Source organism: Panthera leo, chromosome B2, assembly GCF_018350215.1.
Source record: "Panthera leo isolate Ple1 chromosome B2, P.leo_Ple1_pat1.1, whole genome shotgun sequence".
Classification (NCBI taxonomy): domain Eukaryota; kingdom Metazoa; phylum Chordata; class Mammalia; order Carnivora; family Felidae; genus Panthera; species Panthera leo.
This window is the reverse complement of record NC_056683.1, coordinates 72,038,921-72,060,491: the sequence shown is the minus strand read 5'-3', so window position 1 is coordinate 72,060,491 and position 21,571 is coordinate 72,038,921. Positions and strand designations below refer to the sequence as shown.

Sequence of the window (21,571 nt, the reverse complement as noted above, 5' to 3'; positions counted from 1 at the left end):
CACTGGCAGCTTGGGCATCAGACACCGTTACTTCTAGAATCATCTCCATAGAGTGGCACAGGCAGAAAAGCTGTTACTTTTCTTAACAGAAGGCAGTAGACAGAATATATGGAGTCAGGGTAAAAGAGAAAGAAAATAGAACATAGGATGCTATTTGGTAGTTAAAAAAATAAATTCACTGATTGTAGATGACACACATCTTTAAGAATGCTATAACTAGTAGACACGGAAGGGTGGTCTAGAGTTCTCACACAGTGAAACTGGAGCTGGGTCAAAGAAATACCAACTTGCAACAATCATAACATTCTATTTTTATCCCCATGCTGGTGAAGCCTGAGAATTAAGAATTACATAAGAAAGAATTGCATAATATTGAAACTGCTTGTATTGGAAGAGTCCTGGCTGGCTGTGGTAGTCTTTGTAAACAATGGAAAATCTCCTTTAATTGAATTGGCTTAAGTCTGGTCCATTGTGAGAGGTTGTGAATTTGATAACCTACTAAGGTCATCTCCCTAACCACCACAAATGTCCTAATGAATACTGCATTTTTTTACCTTACTCCCAAAGATCAGAACACTTTGGCTTCATCCTAGTTAAGTTTTGTCATTTCCAAGCTACATATTCTAGGCTGTTATTAAAAAAAGCATTATGATCATAGCCATAATGATATACCTGAATATTTTTAATAACAAAAAATAATTTTTATAAAGACAGCTCTATTTTTATAGCATGCTAAGCATTTCAAAGTTCCTCCATTTGATCACATTATCCTATAAGAAGAGGTAAGATATTTGGCAGATAAGGAAACAAATCTGTTGAATTGGCCAAGGACAAGCAATTACTGAATGATAAAATTGGGTTGAGAACGAACATCGCTGGACTGCTAGTCCAAGCCAACTCACTGAACCATACCAGACCGCCTCCTCTCCAGCACCTTCTCCCAATCTTTGAGTCAATTCGACAAGCTCAAATGTTATTCATACCCACTAGACCAAAACAATCTAAAACAATGAGCTTCATTAAGCTGTATTACCAAGAAGCATTAGGCAGTGAAATCTCCCTAAGGATTTACATTCTTTTAAAGTCAAAGATGCTGTTTTTCTTTGAGTTTTCAAACTTTGCTTTATTAGTGTCTTTAACAAAATGAATGCCAACATCGGTTTATTTGTTTCTCTCCAAATGTTCTTACAAAACATTCAGTGGTGTGTTCTTCTCAAGCTGTAATGCTGTTCTTTCCACGAGTTGCACAACCCAACTACCCAGCCAGAAGACAGACAAGGTATCCCCCATAGAGGTCCAGTTAGCCTGCCAGTTTATGCCTCCAGCTCAAGGAATGACCACATTGTAATAAAAATTAATTCACCAAAGGATAGAAATAGACAGTAAGGGGAAAAAAGACTTTCACAATAGTTAGAATGTTTGTTCCTCCCTTGACGAGGCAAATATAAAGGTTATTTCTGTTGTTGACCAGTCAATACAGACACACACAGGCACACACACATAAACATATCCAGTCTACCCCTCATAAAAATAATCTCATTAGTCTCAGTCAGGGGAAGTTCCACATGACTTTTTCTTTCCCAAGGTTTATTGAAGATATTGCAGCACAGCAGAAAGATTCAAACAATTCCACGTGGTGTTTTAAAATTCATCCCAATTGTAGGCTGAGTGACCTGCAGATTGGACAGACTCTGTCAAAGTCCAAGAGCTTCTACAATTCCTTAGTGTCAGGAATGATCTCCTGATCCAAGCCTATGACCTCAGGAGCATAATTCTCTCTCCTTTGTCTCTCCTTCTCCTCCAGCTTGATGCAGATAATCTCTCACCAGGCCTCTCTGAATCTGCTCCATCAGATTGTGACACAGCCTGCTATCTGGTTGTGGAGCTTCTTGCTGGGAATAATGGTGATCGACCCACACAGAGGCTTGTTGGTATGGAAGTTGTTGCCCAGGAGAGTGGAGTACTTCTCAGTGATGACCTGGGCCACCTTCTTCAAGGTTTTGATGCAAACACAGCCCATGTTGTTGGGTCCCCGGTAAAAGAGCTCCATATGACTTGTCTTTGGAGATCAATTCAAATAACTCAATCTGATATAATTCTACCTACAGTCAATAGTCAAGAATTACAAGAACGATAAAGATGTTCACCATGACATGATATCTGGAAATTTCCAAAGTTTGTGTTACGTTTTGTTAGTGTAAGAGTTTATACATTCCCAACACAAAAGAAACTACATGAATGATATTATTTATAATTATCTTCTCTTAAAAAATGAAATGTACTATAATGCTTCCTTTTCCTTTTGATATTCTTCAACAGGTGAATAAAATGATTCATATTAAACTCATATTAGCTTTGCATTATCACAGATTTTTCTTCTTTTTTGCTTTTTCACCCCTGTGGCTGTACTTTAATATAACTTCATTAAATTCAAGGGACAATTTGGGAAATAAGATCTTATACATTCAAAGAGTCCTCATATTGAATTTATCCAAAGAATGCAAGTAATGACATTCTTAAAGCTTTGCCATGGATACTGTAAACCACACACAAGTCTTTGGTCTTCTTCATGATTATACTTGACAGAATTATCTAAACCGAAACATCCAGGATAACGAGAAACTCTTTTGATCTATAATGTTTTAAAATATATTTTGTTTGGGAATATAGGCATATATCATACATAGCATATATGCACTACACACACACACACACACACACACAAATATAAAAGATTCTTTTCAGAGGAACTTTCTTTTTGTTATTTCTTGATCATATAAAAAATACAATTTTATTTTGAATTAATAAAACCATTAGAGTATGTGTCAAAATCTCTCGAAATGTTTGCGATAATACAAAACAGCAGAAATTCATTAATATCATTTTCCTAACAGCTAAAATCTAACTTTTTATTCATTCAAACTCTCTTTGTCTTTGTTCCTGAGCTACCTAGATAGAGTTTTGGGTTTGTTTGTTTTTTTCTTTTTTGAAGGCCTAAAATTTTAGTCCTGGTTTTTCACCCAGTAGCTTTTGAGGTTTTCACGGGACTCAAGATTGAAGAATTTGTGCAAACAGAATGTCTTAGAACTGACTTCACAGGCATGTGGTGATTATACAACAGAATTTCTGCCTAGGGACTAGGGGGGATATATATTAAAAATATAGCCTAGCTCTTGACAGCAACTACAGTAGAAGGGCTGCAAGCAGAAACAGGAACACTTAAATATCTCTTTTGCTCCCTCTGCTGGTTGGTTTCATAAAATGAGGAATGGGTGCTTTGATCTCTTTCCAGAAATGTTGATGCATTTTCATTTTATCAGACTTTCAAAATTTGGGTGTCAAGACTTGTGTATTTGGTTTGTTATGAGTGAGTTTTTGAGTTTTTTATCTTCCAAATTATAAATGGATATGAAATATTAGATAAAGATACCATGAAAATGGAAGTTCCATTAGCTAAACAGACCAGAGGTTATTAAGCATGGTACAAAAGGGAATATATGACAGCCTCAGATTAATATAAAATGACCTCAAAGAGGGTAAAAACACATATGTAAAATTACTTAAAAATAAGGTAGACTGTAATTAAAAACTAAACTCTATAATACTGACTACATGTTGTAGACTTCAGAGAGGGGGAACATTTCAAAAATAGGAGATAGGAGTTGCATGAAGACTTAAAAATGAGTGATACAGAACACAAGCTAGAAAGTGATAGGAGTGGTTGTTGAGGGAGCAAGATGTACTATCATCAATAATATGATCTTTGACTTTTCCACCCAAGAACAACCTTCTTCCTATACATACTATTTTGTAAACAATAGCAATAGCAACGACAGCACTCTCGTTACTGGCATTAAGAAAATATCTACTTTCCAAATTAAAACATGGGCATCCTTTCCTCAAAAGTGAATACCCATAATCATTCAGTCACCATAGCCATCTGGGAGGGATATTCAGTCTTTCTCTATTCCATTCAGTCACAAAGCAAGTTTTGATATACTGCTACCAGTGGATCAAACAATAAAGTTAATTCCCAATTATATACTCTCTATAAAAATACTAGAGGATGACTAGAAAGAAGATACACTTAAGACTATTGAAGGGTCCTTCCTCACCAAGACATATCTTTCCTTTCACTTGAGGAGCTCTGATGCTATTATCTGATTCAGGTTAGGCAAGTGTGACGGGGACTGCCACTGCCAAACCCAGAGGGTTTTTAAGTAGGACCTTAGGGAGATATCAACAATTGCAGTTCTGGAATCCCCAGGATCAATGAGCTACCTCCAAAGTTTTCTGTGTGTCTAACTATTAGTATCACTCTCATCCCGCTGATTATTATGGGAACCACACCACCTTACTTTCAGTTGAGTGTTGCTCTTTGGCCTCAGTCAACACGGAATGCCAATGCACATAGTAGTACCATCCCAGAATACAGATGATAGTCATTGCAGTCGTTTTCAAGAACGCTGCACTCCCCTCCCTAGTGAATTCCTTAATGTCTAATGAAGAATGTATTTCTTTTTTATTATTATTATTAATGTTTTCAGGAATAGAATTTAATGATTCATCACTTACATATAACACCCAGTACTCATCCCAACAAGTGTCCTCCTTAATGCCCCTTGCCCATTTAGCCCATTCCCCACCCAACACCTCTCCAGCAACCCTCAGTTTGTTCTCTTATGGTTTGTCTCCCTCTCTGTTTTTATATTATTTCGCTTCCCTTCCTTTATGTTCATTTGTTTTGCATCTTAAATTCCACATATGAGTGAAATAATATATTTGTCTTTCTCTGACTCACTTCACTTAACATAATGCATTCTAGCTCCATTCACGCTGTTGCAAATGCCAACATTTCATTCTCTTCAATTACCAAGTAGTATTCCATGGTATGTATGCATGTATATATACATACACACACATACATCTTCTTTATCCATTCATCTGTTCATGGACACTTGGACTCTTTTCATACCTTGGTTATTGTTGATAGTGCTACTATAAACATTGGGGTGCATGTGCCCCTTCAAAACAGCACTCTTGTATCCCATGGATGGATACCTAGTAGTGCAATTGCTGGGTCATAACTAGTTCTATTTCTAATTTTTTGAAGAACCTCCATACTGTTTTCCAGAGTGGCTTCACCAGTTTGCATTCCTACCAAGAGTGCAAGAGGGTTCTTCTTTCTCCGCATTCTCGCCAACATCTGTTGTTGTCAGGGTTGTCAATTTTAGCCACTCTGACAGGTGTGAGGTGGCATGTCATTGTGGTTTTGATTTGTATTTCCCTGATGATGAGTGATGTTGAGCGTCTTTTCATATGTCTTTTAGCCACCTGGATGTCTTCTTCGGAAAAGTGTCTATTCACGTCTTTTCCCCATTTCTTCACTGGATTATTTTTTTTGAGTGTTGATTTTGATAAGTTCTTTATAGATTTTAGATACTAACCCTTTATCTGATATGTCATTTGCAAATATCTTTTCCCATTCCATTGGTTGCCGTTTAGTTTAGCTGATTGTTTCCTTTACTGTGTTATATCCTCTTGAGGAACAAAGCTGGGAGATACCAAATCTCCCTAAATTCTTCAGATTTATCTTTCTATGAGATACGATCTCTGGCATTTTAACTTCATTTGGCACATTCCATTGATGAGTCCAGGTTTGAGGCAATGAGGCAAATAATCAGAACCATTTCTAGGTGTTCAAGTTAGTATGTTGAATCTACCTATTTACTTCTACATTTATTGGCGCATCTATTCATACATTCAACAAATATCCAGTATTCACTAAGTGTCTGACAATATCTTAGGCACTGGAAATACAGCATGAATAGAGCAAACAAAACTTCTTGGCTTCCTGGAGTCTACATCTGATAGGAAGAGGGAAGACAATAAACAAATATGTTAAAGTATATAGTGCATTGGAAGATGATTAGCACAGTAGAAAGAAACAGAGCAGGTTAAAGAAAGTTGGGAGCACTTTAGTGGGGATCAGATTAAGCAACTCTGAGAGAATGACACTGAGTAAAGTGAAGAAGTAAGTGATGCAAATAGCCAAGGGAAGAGCATGCCAGGCAGAGAGCATAGCAAATGCAAAGCCTCAGGCTTATGTAAGGTCAGCAGGGATGCCAGCGGCGCCAGAACAGAGTGAGCAAGTGGGAGAACTATTGTTACATTATATTTTAGATAAACTCAGTTTCAGAAATAGAAGAGAGTACAAGTCCCAGTTTCCTCCCTCTCAAAACTCAGTTTCAGATTTGTTAATAAAGTGTGCTAAGACTTATTTTATATTAGTAAATACTTCATAGCAACCAGCTTATCACCAGTTTTCTAAAATATCTGGGTTAAATTAACAAGAGTAATTCAAAGCTGTTCTTTCCAACTTAGTCAACTCGTAACAAGTTTATCAATTGTCTATTATGACTCTCTCTAGTCATCACAAGCTATGAGGGAATTATCACCATGAGCCGAGTATTACAAAGTAGGAATATAATGCTAAGATTTAAGCACCATGATCAAAGATAATTAAAGTTTCTTTTCAAATAAAGCAAAGAGCTCATTAAAAAGCCTGGCAATATCTTCTAACTTGTCAGTAAACATATATATTTTTTATAGTCTGGCTTTTCTATTTTTAATTGGCATGCTTTAAGAAAAACATCCAAGTCATAGCTTTTGAATGGGGAAATTAATTATTGATTGGCCTCTAGGCAAATAACTTAATTAAAGCTATATGCTGAGTGCCTGGTTAGTTTAAAAAATTGAATATAGAAATTCATTTCTTGTTTGAAAAATATGTGGTTAACCTCAGTTCTTAAAATAGATTATATTTTGTGGAAACAATAGGTTCTAATATGGAATAAACATTCATTAATAGTCAATAATATCAATATCTCCATTTTTACATAGCAATGCCTCATTGAATAAACCAGAGCTGCAACCTCTTGTTAATGGATGATGTGACAGAGAAATGACTTTTTCTATAAAGGTTTTCCAAAGGTAATCTGCTGATCTAGAACTAATTATTTATAGAGAGAAATTAAGTAAATCAAGATGGAAATGACAGAAATTCTTAAACTCCATTTCAGTGGTAAAGTTAATTTTCACTTTATTAGTTGAATCTAGTGTATGTTTGCTATGTACCTATCCCTAGCACTGCATCAAATTATTTACAAACATAATCTGATGTCACCATCATAACAGGCAGATATTATTATCCCCGTTTTACAGATGAGGAAACTAAGGGTCCAAGTTAGATGGACCTTCCTGAAATCATATATATAGAACCCTCCAATCCTACGTGACCACACCCCAAGCTGACCCTGTCATTCTCTCTGACTCCTAGCACCAGGAGCATTTCCTTAAATGCCTTTATTATTTTCCCTTATCACCTTCCTACAACATTTCCTACATTTTTTTTTCAGGTTACCATTGATTAAGAAATCCATTCACAGGGTGCCTGGGTGGCTCAGTTGGTTGAACGTCCAACTCTTGATTTCAGCTCAGGTCATGATCCCAAGGTCATGGGATTGAGTCCCATGTTGAGCTTTGTGCTGAGCATGAGCATGGAGCCTGCTTAAGACTCTCTCTCTCTCTCTCTCTCTCTCTCTCTCTATATATATATATATATATATATATATATATATATATCCCTCCCCCTCACTCACTAGCACTCACTTGTGCTCTCTCTCTCTCTCTCTCTCTCTCTCTCTCTCTCTCTAAAAACAAAAAGAAAGAAATAAAAAAAGAAATACATTTGGGGCACCTGGATAGTTCAGTCAGTTAAGCATCCGACTTTCAGCTCAGGTCATGATCTCACAGTTCGTGACTTGGAGCCCTGCACTGGGCTCTGTGCTGACAGCTCAGAGCCTGGAGCCTGTTTCAGATTCTGTTGTCTCCCTCTCTCTCTCTGCCCCTCCCCTGCTCATGCTCTGTCTCTCTCTCTCTCAAAAATAAATAATAAACATTAAAATAATTTTAAAAAAAGAAATACATTCACAACAAGAAACTACTCTGTTATCTTGTAAGCATCAAGTTGGCCTATACTACATTAAGAAATATAACAAATGAACAATTGCACAGTCATTTTTCACAGTCAAGATTTAAACAGTGAAATTTTCTTCATAGTTGTGTTCGTTTTTAACAGAACATAAAAGCATATCGAGATTCATGCAGGTATGGGGGAAGCAATCTTTTGCTTCAAATACTAAAGAAAACTCTTGTATATATATGTTCATGTACAAAACTTCATGAAACATAATATTAATGTTTTGGATTAATATAATTACATCTAGTGCTATTCTTGAGAAGAATATCTGTTTCTTAGTCTTAAAGTATTATTACTGTTATTTGGAAATATTATTATTAAAATTTAGACATAATTTAGTCATATGTTTTCAAGTTTTAGATAACTAAGTAACTTCCAAATAATATTTATGTTGATTAATTATTTTTAAAAGGCCCACCTTAATTAGCAAGCCCTTAATGGAAAATATAGATACATTAAATAATTTTAAACTTCCCAAATCTTAGAACTATAATTTCACACAGTCCTATAATTTTCTCATATCCCAAGGAAAACTGTTCTGGTAACCTCATCTCATTCCAGCAAAATTCTATCACTAAAAAATACACCTCCATAAAAGACAATCCACACGAAAACAGTTCTATTCCTTTTACACATGGAAATCAGTTTCTCTCCAAAAACAAAACCAAATGGAAAACCACTTTTTGGTAAAAAAATATATAATAATAATAATAATAATAATACAGTTTTAAAAACTTGGTCAAATATTTTAATCTTTACATTAAATGCTTTCCATTATCTATTTGTGAAATCTTTAACCAGATCCCAGAATAGGACTTGCCTCCTGGTTTAATTATCCTGTTTAGAATCTTCAAATTTCCCTCTTTGGTGAATATAAGAGGTACAAAATTAAGGGCAGAGGTCTCTGAGTTTCCTCATAGAGGTTTATCAGTCTCCTTTGGCTCTGTCTGTAAAGGACTCAGGACGAAAATAGACTAAACTGATGAATAAGGAAAAGGCACCTTGGGGCCACCAGCTGCACATGAGCCAGGATTAGACAGGTGCTAAAAAGCAAGCTCACCATTGTGTTCACAACAATGTCTCATATGTATCCAGCACTGCATACATTTCCTCTTTTAAGCTTCCTAAGAAGTCTAAATATAAAGCAAAGCAAACATTTCCATCCCCATTTCCCCATGAGGAAAATGAGGCTCACAGTGATTTGAGTGACTTGCCTGATGTTACCAGCAGTACCAAGGCTTGAAGCCAGGTCTCTAATTCCTTGTAGACTCCATGTCACTGCACTAGATGCCTTCTACGAAGGAATAAACCAAAAGATAAGCAGTTACATCATATAATCCTTTTCCTAGCTGAGTAAAAGTATTTTACTCCACAGAGGCATGTGTCCAGGTGACAGTGATAGCTAAATTACCACTAATATTATAGAGCTACTAGAAGAAGGAGGCTATGAAGGGAGGGACAGTAAAACCTTACATGAAATACTGAAGGTTTGGTATTGGCTGTATACTCAAGATACAATTGTGATGTCTTCATGATGAATTGATGGTTTTATGACTATAAAACATTCAGTTTCATCTATGATCTGCCTTCATGTATTTGCTTTGAAATATATATTGTTTGGTGGTAATACAGTCACATCAGGTTTCTGTTAACATGTGTAGTTATGTTATGTTATGTTATGTTATGTTATGTTATGTTATGTTATGTTAACATGGTGTATTTTTTTTCCATCCTTTACTTTCAATTTAGCTGTGTCCTTATATTTAAGATGTGTCTCTTATAAGTTACATGTATTTGGATCTTATTTTGATATATTATCTCCATAGTCTGACTTTCTCTGCCTTTCAATCAGAGGATTTAGTCCATTTACATTTAATGTAAGTACTAATACAATTGGGCTTAATTCTACCATCTTTCTATTTGTTTTCTATTTGTCTTATCAGGATTATTTTCTTTATCATTTCCTGATAAACTTTGAGTGAAATGTTTTGAGTATTTTTGTTTTGCATTATACCTCCTATTTTCTATTAACTTTTTAGCTATATCACTTTGCATTATTCTTTACATAGTTTCTGTGATGATTATAATATACATCTTAATTTGTCATAGGACACCTGAATTAATATTATATCACTTCATAAATAATGTAACAACCTAACAACAGTATGATTCCATTTGCCTTCTTCTATGTGATATTCTATGTGAAATTATTCTCATACATTTTGCATCTATATAAATTATAAACTTTACAGTTCTTTGAAACTAATTTGCTTTAGATAATCAATAGTCTTTTAAAGAAACATTATATATAATCTTTATTTACCATATATTTACCTTTTCCAGTATATTTTTTTTCCTTATTACAGATCTGACTACCACCTGGGACCTTTTTTTTTTCAGCCTAAAGAACTTCCTTTAGTATTACAGTTGACCCTTGAACAACACAGGTTTGAACTGCTTAGGTCCACTTATGTACAGATATTGTACACTACTGTAAATTCATTTTGTTTTCCTTATGATTTTTGTAATAACATTTTCTTTTCTCTAGCTTACTTTATTGTAAGAATACAGTATATAAAATACAAAATATGGTTTGATAGACTGTTTGTTATTGGTAAGGCTTACAGTCAAAGTAGGCTATTAGTAGTTAAAGTTTGAAGGGAATCAAATGTTTTACACAGATATTTTACTATACAAGGGGTCAGTGCCCTTAACTCCCACATTGTCCAAGGATCAATTGTATGTACAGTATAAACTTCTGGTGGGAGTTTCTCCCAGCTTTTGTATGTCTGAAAAAGGCTTAAATTAAAACTCATTTTTGAAAACTATTTCTGCTAGGAATAGAATTCTAAGTTACAGTAGGTTTTAATTTTTTACTACTTTAAGATGTAATTCCATTATGTTCTGGCTTCTGTTGTTTCTGATTACATGTTATCTTTATTCTTACCTTGTTCATCTAAATGTATTGTATTTTTTTTTACTCTGGTTACTTTATAATTTTTCCCTTTATCTTTTGTTTTCAGCAAGGTCACTGTGAAGTGTCTCTGTGTAGCTTCTTTGTATTTACCCTGTTTGTGGTTCACTGAACTTCTTGAATACGAGAAGTAACAGTTTTAGTCAATTTGAAAATTCCTGGCCATTATTTATCAACCATGTGTCACACTCCTTCCTCTTCTTCTGGAACTCTAATTCATGAATGTTCATTTCATTCTGTCCCAGGGTTCTGATACTCTCTTCTGTTATTTGCTAAATTCTTTTTTCTTTCTGTACTTGAGTTTAAATAATTTTTACTGACAGATTTTCTAGCTCACTAATTCTTTGTTCTGTCCAATCTACTCTTAAGTCCATTGAATATTTTTTCATTTCAGATACTGTAGTTTTCAGTTCTAACACTTATATTTGATTCTTTTTTTAAAAAATTTCATTTTCTTTATTAACATCCTTCATCTTTTCATCCATTTTGGTCAACTTCGTTTTTCTAAATTTTAAGCATACTTAAAATATTTCAAATTCATTTTTCTATTAACTCCAACATCTCTATGAGTGTGCTTGTTTTTTATTTTTATTATGAACCATATTTTCTTGCTTTTTTGCATGTCTCTTAATTTTTATTTTTCATCACTCATTGTGTAAGAAACAATAGTCAAGACTGAAATAGGTGATATTTTCCACAGAAAAATCTCCCCTTTTCTTTGGCAGACATCTAGCGAGGCTGATCTCTTTGACCTAATAAGGAGTTGAATAGTGTTGGGGCTGGTTTTCTCCGGCAGCTTGTTTTAGTTCACTTCTAGTTTCAAGCATCTTACTGATAGAATTAAGTATGTCCTTCCACGGGGATTTGGGATCTAAGTACCCCATGAAATCTCTTGTTTTCCAGCCTAGCTCTTAAGCTTCCATGTAGCTGTTTATTCAGCAGAAATCCTATAGAAGAATATTTGAAGGTGGGATGGATAAACTCTGTGTTTGTATCTCCATGGGACTCCAATCTGCCACGACCCCACACTCAGAATCATTCAAAGTTCAATTGGATTCATAGCTTTTTGATGGCTTTAAGGAAAATACATTTCTTTGTAGTTTACCTAGTTCATTTTTCTCCTCATTGTTATGTCATAAGTAGTGATCTTTTGTGACCCACTACATTTTAACTGAAAGCAGAACCAACAGTAAGAAATGTAAAGGACATTCAGCCAGGCCTGAGTCAACTGCAAAAGGTTTACAACTTAGGCGGGCATTATTATATAGATAGAAGCGTACACTTTTCCTTTTAAATGGATTGATCGAATAAAGAGAAACGTAGGCTATAGATAAAGAATATCTTACAGGACATTACCAAAAGAGGTCATCACTATTCTGTTTTTAAATTATGCAAAGAGAAAAATCCCTTTTGGTATTGAATCATCCACCCATTTCATTGCTTTGATACAGGGATGAATGTGGTGGCCACTTAAGGTATTTTCAGTCCCATGGTTCTAGAATTGATGAATCTCTTTCAACCAAAGCCCTGCAAAATTGTATGTGAATGAAAAGAAAGAAGGTCAAAAGAAGCAGTAAAGAAAAGTAAAAGATGAAAAGAATTACTAATTATTTTTAACAGAGGAGGAAAAATAGGATGATAATAGTCATTTTAATAAACACATTAATGAATAGTAACTGTATACAGGGAACTGTGTATGCTTTACAAATATTTTTACTTATGGAGTAGGAAGTGAAGGTTCGAAGGAATTAAGTAATGTGCCAACAGTTATACAAATAAAGAGTGACTGAGGCAGAATTTGAACTGAAGCCTGACCAATGCCAAAATATATGCTTTTTCCACTATAATGTACTGTCTTCCTAAAACTTTAATGAACCCTTACAGATATCCTTAGCTCTGGCAGTTACAATCAACGGTATAGATTTAGACGATGATATTATACATGATATCACTTCAGTAAAAGCAAAGATCCTAACTGATATCTGGTACATCTATTTATACCAGCTTTACAATATTAGATTACGTTTTTGTATTTTGAAAAAAACTACCCTCCTAACACTTAGTAACAGTTTGCTTCATTATTTAATTTTTCTTAATATCTGTACTTTTAAAAGGAAATATTGTTCCCAATCCTTCAGAGCTTTGTGAAGAAAACATAACCAGAATATAAAATTTCACATGCAAATGGAGGAGAAATAAACGGAAAAAATATATATTTCAGACTCTAAACATCCAGGGGAAAAAAGTCCCTTAAGAAGTCATCTTTCATTGTTAATGACACCAATGACCAGTTTAGGTCAGTGACCTGCAACTTAGGCAAGAAAACCTCTTTTTTCTTTCCTTTTCTCTCACCTACATCCACTCATGAACTTTAATTCCTTAGCATCTCACACCCCTTGCACTTCTCTCTCTCTCGCTCTGCCTGGTAACAATATTTCTCCAGTCTGACACGTCTCCTTTTTATCTATTTTTCTCTTCAAGCTCATTATTCTTTGCATGACTTTACAGTTTCCTAAGCCTCCTCCAAGTCATACTCACTCCTTGTTTAGACCTTCGAACTTTCAGATGTTCATCAGTGCCTCACTGTACTTGGCAATATGCAACTTTTAGTCATTAAACATGACTTAGTAACCATACACACTTTCATACCTGCACATGCAATCAGATGAATTTGTGGAGAGAAAGAAACACGTGTGTAGAAATATGTGAGAAGGTATAACCCTTGGGAAAATAAAGTTTTCATGTGCCAATCTGTTACTCACAGCAACTTCTCCACTAAACCTGTAAACTATTGTCAAAGGATTTTACTTTATTTTCCTTGGAGATAACAGTTTCTAAATTGTTCAGACATGATTTAGGCTACTCATAATTTTTACCCGAGTTCATTAGATGACAAACTAATGAGTGAAATCATCATTATTATTTATTTCCATCAAGTAAAATCTGGTAGTTTCCTGAATGACAAGGTGGACAATAGGAACGAAATACCAGGCAGTATTAATGTAGGATAAAACAAATAGTTTTACTATAAATAGTAATATTTAAAATAGTTTCCTTAAATCAATTATTAGCTTCCCAAAACTGACTACATAGACATCAGACTGTACATAGCAAAGAAGCAGTGAAACAATGCATCCAAGATAAACATAGTACTCATAGGAATGACTGGTTTACATCTCAGTAAGGAAGAATAAAAGGCATCCATACTTTATTTTACAATGACAATTATAAGTAAGTGCAAAGATAGGAAAACATATTAATCTAAGCCCCAAAGTTACATTTATCACAACTCAGATGCATCTTGTGGGGTGAAGGTGTTAAAAGGTGAGAAAAGCTGTTCTATTAGATCTGGCAAGTGTGCTATTAATTTAAGAGTGCAACCCAAGATCTATAACTGCTTTTGAAAATACCAGGTAGCAGAGTACATTAGCTGTCAACAGACATCTGCTAACAGAGGTAATTAACATCAGGCTCATGAATTCAAAATAGACATAAGATCAGCCACGTAGCAGCAAGTAAATGTTTCACTGGGACATCAGACCATCTTAGCCTTGCTTGAAATTTTCCTTAGCTAAACTCTCCTGGCTTATTATCTAAATTGTCTGATTCATAAAAGTGTGACATATGAAAGTTCACACTAGTGGGACGATTTTAAAAACTGAGGTCACTGAAATATTTGCAGTCAAATACCAGGTGTCATGTATCCAGAAATAACCTAGTAACAGAAAGGGGAAAATGACTAAACAGTCAAAATGCTAATCACAACATCCATCTTCTAAAGCCATAAAATAATCTTGTAAAATAAACCACTCAGCATCTATTTGCTATTATTTTAAACACCTTTCAAAAGATTTTTAGAATAGAACTTCAGGGCCCATATTTGAAAGTGGACAGTTACACTCAGAACAGAAATAAAAGTCAGGTGACAGTCGACAGTCAGTCAGGAATAGAAGAGAGAAGAATCATAACGAGAACACTAAGAATACAAGCGTGGGAGTTGGAGTCCACTTAGTTCAAGTAGCAAACTAGACTATTTCACTAATCCTGATTCTTGTGTTCTTGTTGCGATTATAACACATTGGATTACATTCACTTTAACACATAGATAATAGCAGTAAGATTCTTTTAAAAGAGTCGACTTACAAGAAAACTAGAGAAAGAATCAACCATTTTATTTTTTACATCTAGGATATTTCTCGCATTTAGTATTCAGATGGCTTCTAACAATTCCTGAAAGATCCATTTCTTCTCAGAAACAGCTCAGGTGTGTGTCACAGTCATCTGAGAATCCCAGACAGTAAGGCCCACTTTAGTCTTCCATGAGACTATTGTCATAGATGCCTATACATATATGTAATTGGAGAGCTACAGGAAATATACACATAAATGTTACAGGTTTAAAATTGCAGCATGTTGACATGATGCTTTCATCATAATGTTAACATATATACTGCTTGAGTTTTCTGTTCAATTATACTCGTTGCTTCATTTAGCATAAAGGTGTAGGTTAAAAATTAGTATATACTGAGCATCACTAGTTATTATATAAGTACAGATTAAAACCACAATGAAATACTGTCCAGGATGGCTATATTTTAAAGAAAAGGGGAAAGAACAAGTGCTGGGAAGACTGTGGAGAAAATTGGAATCCTCATACACTGCTGGTGGGAATGAAGAATGGTATGGTAACTGTGAGATCTGACAGTTCCTCAAAAAATTAGTTACCCTATGACCCAGAAATTCTACTCCTAGGTACATGCCCAAGAAAGCTGAAAACATATGTTCACACAAAAACTTGTACATGAATGTTCATAGGGACCTTTTCATAATAGCAAGAAGTGTAAACAATTCAAGTGTTCATCAGTTGATGAATGAACAGACAAAATGTGGAACATACAGTAGAATATTATTCAGCTATAATAAGTAATGAACTACTGACACATGCTACAACATGGATAAACTTTGATAATATTGTTAAGTAAAAGCCAAATAACAAAATTCCTATATAGTGCATGATTCCACTAACAGAAGCTCCAGAGTAGGCAAACCCATGCAAACAAAAAATAAATTAATGGTTGCCAGAGGATGAAGGAGAGAAGAATTGGGTATAGGGCTTACGTTCCAAGTGATAAGAAACATTCTAGAATTAGTTATGATGGTTGCACACTATTGTGAATATACTAAAAGCCATGGAAGTGTATAATTTATCATAGTCAAAATGGTGAATGTTATGTTGTGTGAATTTTGTTTCAACAAAAAGAGAAGAAATCAGTATATGGTGCAGTGCCTCCATGCTATCATTTTCCAACTCCACTGTGTTTAAATGCTCCCACAGATAATTAAATACATTCAAAAAGGGAATTAATGTTCAACTCTCTGATCTGAGCAGCAGGATCCTTCAGAATACTTCATAAAGTTTCAATTCCCAGATAATACATTTTACTTTACTCCACCCTACAAAAGATTTAAAGGGTGGAAGACTTTAATGCAGAACATTTTATCTACATGATAATTACCATCCACTTAGATTCCTTTTGGCAGAGGGAAAACTGTTTCTCTAATTTTCTATGTAGTCTTAGAAACAAAGCAATGAAAGGTAAAACTCACGGTCTAATTTCATATATATAGGACTAATATATATAGGTGGTCAATATTTATTGTGCCATCTATACAACATATTTCAAAGGAGGCAACTCAGAGTAGCTAAGTATTTTCTAAGCAGGACCCTCCAGTTCCCCTTCTTTAGACAAGTACTTTGTTTCCCCTAAATTTTAAATTGTCTTAAAATTTTTTTTCAAAAAAAAAAAAGACTGTTGTTGGATTTTCTAAATCTTACTAAGGCAAAGAATTAAAACATTAAAACATTATCTTAGGGTTAATGGATATAGTATTTTACTAAGAGTTTTAACTTTCAGGGAAACAATAATAATAATCATTTAACAATTCATTAACAATGGCCAAAACATTACCCTAGTTTGTATTTTTGAAAGTCATAGATGGTTAGAGCAATTCATTTTGTGAAATGAATAGAAACCCAGTGTTGCAATTTTATCTGCACAACCATAGCATTTCTTCAGCTTCTTCAGGATCATCAGGCTGTTACAAGGCAAGACATCCCAAATATTGCAGCATAACCTGCCTACGTGATCCCCTGGTAAACCGGACATACATTGTGTCCCCATCTCCTAAGTAATGTTGTCTGTATTTGCCATATCTTTTCAAATCAAAATTGCTCCTCAACTCGTGGCAACGGAGTGACAAGAGTACTTGCCTCTAACTCTTCATCTGCTCTTCTCAAGAGCTAGAAGAGAGAGAAGCAGGAGATAACGGAGGGACACAAGCACTTGACTACTCAGAAATCGACAAGGCTGGTCCATCACTGTGTTTTTTTATTTTTAAACAAAATAATCTCTTATTTGCTCAGCACACACTCCTGACCCTTCCCTTCACTCCACCTTCTACTCTGATGCAGTTATGCTGGTAATGCAAGAAGGGGAGGTGCACCTTTCTCTGTATGAACAGAGAATGAGAAGGAGGAGTGAGAAGGACCCCAATGGAGAAGGAAATGGGGGAGAAAGGAAAAGGAAGGGAACAGAAGAAAGCACCAATGCCAGAGTGCGTGGTTTGTGGTCAGTGTTATCCCTCTGGCTCCATCTGTAGGAGTGTCAGTAGCATACATTTTTTGGTTTGGTGTACCCAGCATTCCTTCCCCACCTTTAGGCATCAGTGGCCAGTACCTCACCCCAACCCTTTTCTGGCTAAACTAGTCTTCCTTTGTGTCACGTGGTTCTGCTGGGGCTGTAAATCACCCTCACAAAATAAAAATGAGATTTCTCTTTCTCTCACATACAAACACTTATGTAGAGGTGGGCACATGAGCTGAGCTCAGCTAATTAGATGCTCTGCAGAGATTTTAACTCTAAAGAGGACACACCCACAGGGGCAGAAAGCCCCTTGAGGTTTGGGCCTCAAGGTTCTGAGGCTGATGTCCCTGTAGCTCTCCAAGTTTTGTCTCTCCTAAATCCTGATTTTTCAAATCTTCTTTTAATTCTCTGAGCAATCCATTAATATCCCCTGTATATGCCTTTTCCTTGCTTGGCTTAGATCACTTTCCTTTGCTTACAGCAAAGAACCTGAACTGATGTGCCAGGACTCACATTCAGAGGATTTTGAGGCAAAGGTAACTTAACTTGTAGAAGTAGCCTTGGATTTGGGTGGGGAAGGTGTTGAGGGTCGTGATGGTAAAAAAACAAAACAAAACAAAACAAAAACTAGTCTTGGTTTAACCCAGATTCTTTATGTAACACTGAGCAATTAGAACACCTCTCTGAAGCCCATATTTCACTCTACAAAATAAGGAGTTGAGCTTAGAGACATTTTTTTCCAGCTCAAAAATTCAACAGCTTTAATGAATGAAAGGGAATTGACTGGAAGACAGGAGTGTAGTGTTTGGCATGGATCGGCTTTGCCAATACAACTTCAGAGAACTTGAGAGAAATTTTTTGAAAGAATTGTGGGTTCTTTAGCACTGCAGCCCTCTCCCACTGGGAGGGCTCAGCTATCAGCTAACCTGCTGAAAACTGCTGCCAAAGAGAGCTTTGGCCAACAGAACTACCTGCCGAAGTCCAGGGCCACATCTATGCTGACTGAAGAAAGCCAGTAAAAGGGACTGCTGCCTCGAACCTGTGCCAGGGTCCCACCAACAGCTACCATTTGTAGACATGGGTGTGCACCTGTGGTTACCTTATGACTCTGAGGTGTCCAGACCTTGCCATCTTAGTATGAATCACTCTAAAAATTTGAGTGAGAAAAGAGAATGCAAGCTTTTGCATATATTTCTTGAGGGGAATGAACAGAAGCTCCCTACCAGTAATCTTTGCGGTATTATACCCAGATGATGTGTACAAGGGAAAGCAGATGGATCTGTGACAATCTCCCCAGGACTTTGGATCCCAGTATGCTGCACCCAGGTGTTTCTTTTCAGGCAGCTCACAATGCAGGACCGTGGAACAACTATGCCATGGTAGCACAAGAGAAAAACCAAGGGTGGAAGCTGTCACACTTCCCAAAGAAGAGCCTGGAGAAAGGAAAGTAGAAGTTTTCCCAGAAACAATGAGCCAACTTGCTCCAACAAACAATAATAGTCTCAAGACACTCTTAACTCCAGAAAATGTGAAAGAAAATGGAATGGTGATTCAGGGCACCATCTTATGTTCTGCTGACCTTGTGGTTAGAGGAACTGCAGAATGAAAAGATGGTTCTGCAATTAAGACTTCCCAAGCTAACTGGGACCTCTAGAAAGTAGAACTCAAGAAAAAGATGTAGTAAATTTTGGAAATTTCTCCTGTATTTCCTCTTTTCCATTCTTAAATGACACCAAAGCCCCAGGTAACACCAATGAACAGAAGGTTCAATTTCAAGCTAAACATATAACAGTGTTCTCAAAGTAAGCTGTGTGGATACATGTGGGACCATAATAGCCTACTTGAAGCTTGTCAATGACTATCAGATCAGGTTGAGAAGACCTACACTTCACAAAAATAGACAAGAAATAGTTAGCAAACAATAAAGAAGAAGAACACAGATTGGTATTTCTTCTTTATTCCCAGCTACTAAAAATGAGTAAGAAGGAATAAAAGAGATAGATATTTATGAGTATAACCTACACACCAACACTAAAGGATTTCCAAATTTTGAATGGAAAGCTTCTAGATGTCACTCATCCTGGATGTTATATTTTACTACCTAAATTCAAATTACAGGGGGGTGTCTCGGTGGCTCAGTCAGTTAAGCATCTGACTTTGGCTCAGGTCATGATCTCATGGCTTGTGAGTTCAAGACCCGTGTCAGGCTCTGTGCTGACAGCTCAGAGCCTGGAGTCTGCTTTGGATTCTGTGTCTCCCTCTCTCTGTATTCCTTCCCCACTCGTACTCTGTCTCTCTCTCTCTCTCTCTCTCTGTCTCTCTCTCTCAAAAATAAATAAAATATTTTTTAAAAAATTTTTAAATAAAAAATAAATTAAAATTATAGGAGTCCTTCCAAATTGAGGCAGCATAGGTAAAAAGGCATTTTGCTGTAAGCAATAACCAGAGTGCATTCTAATGGAAGCACAGTAAATCCCCTTCATTGAATGGACCTGGGTAGTAGCAACTGAAATAGCTAAAGCATCATTTTGAACACTGTGTTCTATGTAAATGAGTTCATTGAGATATTAATAGGTATTTTGCAAACAGCGCTCTGTGATCAAATAATTTAAAGATTTTCACTTCATGGAGATGTTCAATGCATTTTACCATTTCAAAGACTCTGGGAAGGTCTGCTTTCAGATAGCTTATTTGTCTTTATATAAACTAGTGTTTCTAAAAATTGTTTGGCCATGAGACTAGTTTTTAATATAAAAATTATTTAAAATCTTTTGGAATAGTTCTCCAGAGAATATAATTTAGGGAACATACCTATAGAAATGAATGAAGTTTATCTAAAGGCTAAACTTTTAACAACTATAGACTCAGAATTACAAGTTAAGCCTGAACTTTAGTGAACGACTTTGGAGTGTGACACCACTTGAGAAGCAAAGTTCTAATTTTGTTTCAGCCACTCACCGGCTTTGTTATTGGACAACTTAACTTTCATGAATCTTAGTCTTGAAGAGGGAGAACATCATTAAGTAAGATATATGTAAGTAAGGTTTAGCACTATATCCAGCACATAGTAAGTCCTCAAAATGGTAACTATTACAATTAGAGAACCAGTGGTTAATAAAGAATTGGTTCCATGAATAGAGAAAAAGACCTAGACAGAACTAGGACAGAATTTCTGTAAGAAAGCCCATTTCCCCGGTGCCCGAATAAAGGATTAGTGTTTAACAACAGATCTGTAGGCAGGCATACTTTAACATCATGTTAAGTGGGATACATCAAACAGAGAAAGACAAATACTTTATGATATTACCTATATGTGGAATCTAAAAAAGCCAAACTGGCAAAAACGGGAAGTAAAATCTGGTTACCTGTATATAAGGGGTAGGATATAGATAGAATGTTCTTTTAGGATACAACTGAAATGAGAAGTATGTAAATAAGTTCTAGAGATTTAATGCACAGTACAGTGAAGATAGACAGCAAAATTATAATCATCAAACTTGCCAAGAGACTAGAACTTAATTATTCCTAGCACTAAAAAGAAATGCTAATTATGTAACATGATAGAACCGCTAATTATTGCTACCATGACAATCATATTACAATATATAAATGGTATCAAATTTATTAAAAAGTCTTCATACTCACTTCCCTGTGTGTGGGGGTGTATGGAATGTCTTCTCTCTGAGGTGTGCATAGAGCTTGTTTCTCAGCTCCCTCAGAACCCTTATCTGGTGAGGCCACTAACTTCTTAGGGCTTCCATGATCACCTTACACAAAATGGCAACAATCACCACCACCCACCCAGAACAGCAATTTTTCTCCACAAGCACCAAAAATCATCTGACAAAACACAAATTTACTTGCTATTTGTTTATTATGTTTCTCCTACCAGAATAAAAGGTCTATGAGGCC

The 21,571-nt window shown here is 35.6% G+C and overlaps 1 pseudogene; it reads right to left on the bottom strand.

Annotated features, from left to right (window-relative positions):
• Positions 1-1,619: 1,619 nt before the first annotated feature.
• On the bottom strand, positions 1,620-2,020 carry LOC122219081 (annotated as a pseudogene).
• Between the last annotated feature and the right edge of the window lie 19,551 nt (positions 2,021-21,571).